The sequence below is a fragment of the Triticum dicoccoides genome, chromosome 2A, assembly GCF_002162155.2.
Source record: "Triticum dicoccoides isolate Atlit2015 ecotype Zavitan chromosome 2A, WEW_v2.0, whole genome shotgun sequence".
Lineage (NCBI taxonomy): Eukaryota > Viridiplantae > Streptophyta > Magnoliopsida > Poales > Poaceae > Triticum > Triticum dicoccoides.
Genome location: NC_041382.1, coordinates 338,368,462 through 338,372,794, shown reverse-complemented (window position 1 = coordinate 338,372,794; position 4,333 = coordinate 338,368,462). Strand labels below are relative to the sequence as shown.

General features: G+C 45.4%; 1 long non-coding RNA gene across 1 annotated transcript; it reads left to right on the top strand.

The window, feature by feature from the left end:
- The first annotated feature begins 3,006 nt into the window (after positions 1 to 3,006).
- On the top strand, positions 3,007 to 4,079 carry LOC119359365. The gene is made up of 3 exons (XR_005172492.1): positions 3,007 to 3,122; positions 3,202 to 3,456; positions 4,019 to 4,079. It is a non-coding gene; the product is annotated as an uncharacterized LOC119359365 (long non-coding RNA).
- The last annotated feature ends 254 nt before the right edge of the window (positions 4,080 to 4,333 follow it).

Genomic DNA, 4,333 nt, shown 5'->3' with positions numbered 1-4,333 from the left:
GGGCCGGCCGCGGGCGGCGGCGGCCGGCGGTGCCTGGCAGCTCACAGGGTGGATGTTGAAGATAAACTCCAGGCCCTTGATTTCGTATCCAACGGCTAGAAAATCTACTGACCAGAGATGAAAAAGTCAGTCGACCGACATGTATCCTTACCCCACACGTACACATGCACGCATGCAACACTCGCATGAACACACGCACACATGCAGGCATGCAACACTGATAGGTACACATAACGAACTCACGCATGCATGCAGGCATGCAACACTGACACATACACATGCACTCACGAACACACGCACGTACGCACAAGTGCATGCAACACTGAAACAGACCACATGCATGCACGCAACACTCGCACGCTTGCATGCACGCCACACACGCCGCAAGACACACGCTCAACCTATACGTGCATGCACCCTTTGTTAAGGACATGGATTGTTAAGGGTATTAATCAACCTTATATTTTTTTGCAAGGTTTAATCAATCTTATATGTGATAAGCAGAACATTGATGTTTGCAGTGGTCTTTATGAATCACAGCGTATCGAACAGGCTATCAACGTATATATGAAAATTTTAAAATTCTGTTACATTATATAGTAGGCTTATCTAGATGAAATAGATGATGTCACACTCAATGAACAATCATCGGTTTATGAAATGCCCGCTTGTGACTGCCTTGGCCCACCAAAAGTTCCATTGTCGTGCACTGCTTGCGTTGGGTCACTGACATGCAGGCCATGTACCCAAAGATCCCACACGTCAGTGGAAGAACGGTGCGGTGTCGTACGTCAGATTCGAGGGCGCCACTCGATACATGCCCGGCTGAACATGCCTCCTTGCCGCATTCAAACACCTCCATAACCCCGTGTGGAAGCCAAGAAACCCACTCCTGACACACGTCCGTTCATGACCGGGCCAGCATTAAATGCAATGCCGGCCGAGTGATGACCCACTAGTGTAGGGGATAAATCGTAGCATTTTCGATAAGTAAGAGTGTCGAACCCAACAAGGAGCAGAAGGAAATGATAAGCAGTTTTCAGTAAGGTATTCTCTGCAAGCACTGAAATTATCGGTGACAGATAGTTTTGTGATAAGGTAATTTGTAACGAGTAGCAAGTAATAAAAGTAAATAAGGTGCATCAAGATGGCCTAATCCTTTTTGTAGCAAAGGACAAGCCTGGACAAACTCTTATATGAAGGAAAGCGCTCCTGAGGACACATGGGAATTATCGTCAAGCTAGTTTTCATCACGATCATATGATTCGCGTTCGGTACTTTGATTATTTGATATGTGGGTGGACCGGTGCTAGGGTATTGTCCTTACTTGGGACAAGCATACCAATTATGATTAACTCCTATTGCAAGCATCCGCAACTACAGCAAAAGTATTAAGGTAAACCTAACCATAGCATGAAATATATGAATCCAAATTAGCCCCTTACGAAGCAATGCATAAACTAGGGTTTAAGCTTCTGTCACTCTAGCAACCCACCATCTACTTATTACTTCACAATGCCTCCCCGTAGGCCCAAACAATGGCGAAGTGTCATGTAGTCGATGTTCACATGACACCACTAGAGGGATGACAACATACATTACATCAAAATATCGAACGAATACCAAATTCACATGACTAATAATAGCAAAACTTCTCCCATGTCCTCAGGAACAAACGTAACTACTCACAAAGCATATTCATGTTCATAATCAGAGGGGTATTAATATGCATAATGGATTTGAACATATGATCTTCCACCAAGTAAACCAACTAGCATCAACTACAAGGAGTAATCAACACTACTAGCAACCCTCAGGTACCAATCTGAGGTTTGGATACAAAGATTGGATACAATAGATGAACTAGGGTTTGAGATGAGATGGTGCTGGTGAAGATGTTGATGGAGATTGAACCCCTCCCGATGAGAGGATCGTTGGTGATGACGATGGTGATGATTTCCCCCTCCCCGAGGGAAGTTTCCCCGACAGAACAGCTCCGCCAGAGCCCTAGATTGGTTCCGCCAAGGTTCCGCCTCATGGCGGCGAAGTCTCATCGCGAAAGCTTGCTTATGATTTTTTTCCTCAACGAAAGACTCCATATAGCAGAAGATGGGCATCGGAGGGCCACCAGGGGGCCCACGAGGCAGGGGGGCGCGCCCCCACCCTCGTGGCCAGGGTGTGGCCCCCCTATAACATCCCAAATTTTTAGATTTGGAATGCTAATAGGATCATTCTTTGTCATCATGATTTCTATGCATATTTGAATTATTATTATTTTTGTTTATTCAAAGTGTTTTCCAACTCAAGGCAAAAATATTTGGAGTGGAGATAATATGACTTCTCCCCTATTAATTATATTCAGAAAATGCTAAGAATATATTCTGGTGTCTACCTAAATTATTTTGTCTTTATAGAAACTCAAAATTGTTTTATAGTGGTTATTATGTTGTTCTTTATGTGCTTGCATTGCATAAAATATAATTTTTCAAAAGTGCATATGTGTTTTAAAAATTTTCACAATAGTCGATATTAGTAGTAGGGCCAATTCCATTTTCCCCCCTAACTTTGTCCCGACCTCATCTTTACCCCATTTTTCCATATTAGTAGTAATATTTTTACTCTGTGTTCTGGTATTTTTAGGAAGCGATCTTCTATTTTATTTTTAGCCAAATAGACCTTCTGTTCAGTATAATTACTCAGCCAGATATTACTGTTCGTATGGGCTTGGACAGTCGCAGCCCATTTCTATTCCTCGCCCAGTGCGCTGAGGCAGCAGCAGCATAGCGACAGCAAGCCGGCCCATCTCGGCGCAGCAGAGCCCACCCCGCAGCCTTACTTTTTTTCTCTTTTCTTCCCTGTTCCACTGACTACCGTGGCCCGCCTGTCATCTCCCTCCCGAAGCCGTGTTTGTCAGGAACACCTGTAGCTGCCGCACCCGACCTCAGTCGGATCGATCGATCTGCTGCCCCTCGCCCCGTCCTAACTCCATATATATACTCCCCACGTCCGGCTTGTCCGATTTTTCGCCAAAATCGCGGTCTCCCGTGCCCTAGGTTGATTTCGCGATCTCGCCGGAGTTCCACCGCTGCTGACCTCCGCCGTCATCGTTTCCGTCGCCTACAGTGGGTCCCAGCACCTCCTCTTGCCCCTGTTAATTTCGCCATGATCTCCTCTATCGCCTTGACCCACTATCTCGCACAGGGGAGTACCGAACCGAGCGCAAGGACCTCGATCCGAAGATCACAGCCACCGCCCGAGCTCCAGCCACCCTCTGCCGTCAACCCCGTTCGCCACCGACGCCTCTGAGGACTTCTTCGAGACCTCAGCCGAGCTCCGCGCCCCATACGCTACCCTCCGGAGTCTCGAGACCACCGGAGCAGGCGCCACCATCGCCGCCCGAGCTGTCGCGCCGCTGTTTTGTCCAAGTCCGGCCGCCCCAGCCTCTGTTCCTCTCCGGTGAGCTACCCTTAGCCGCCCAATCTCTCTCTAATGGTCCAGATTAAATCATGTCCTGTTTTTTCCCTCTCGAATAGGTATGCGTTGTTTAGCCATCGCAGTGAACACCCTCCAGTCAATCAGCATGCGCCACGTGGCAACGCCACAGCAGCGACGGCAGTTCTTCCCAGAACGCTTTTATGGCATAATTGTTCTTTGCAGATTCCATATCAAATTTTCATTTAGGTTTATCTTGAGATCCGTAACTCCAAATTCATAGATTCTTTTTCCTGTGTACTCGTAGTGACCAGGAGAATATTGAAGAACAAAAGTTTCACATTTTTGAAAAGTTCAAATTTGAATTTGTTTAAATTTGAATTCAAACTTCCGGAGGCCATATCTTTCAAACTGTTGATCCAAATTAGTTGATTCTTTTTGCATTGTGATCCTACCAGCATGTAGATAATATATACCTACTAATATGTTCTATTATTTAAGTCTTCATTTGAATTCGTTGTTGTTTACTTTATTTTAGTGTTATGTGAGCATAGTTTATTTATCGTTGCCTCCATTAATCGTATAGATTGTCTGGAGTGTGAAGCGGATCGGAATTAATCGTTAGAGTACTTCAGCACCGTTCAAGGCAAGTTTACACTTTTGGTTATGCTCACCCTATATTCTGCTATGCATGTATGGTTCTTATGCTATGATATATATGTTTGGTTGATCATTATATTTAGTGCTGCCATGTTTTGGTGTTGATTGTGTTATGCGATGGTGTGATCAACTTTATGGTAGACGTGGGCATGTGTCGAGTGATCCATGAAAGTGGTGAGTGTTTATAGCCGTAGGCTCGGGATTATTAACCAGGTGAATGCGTCACTGGCAGAGCGCTCTA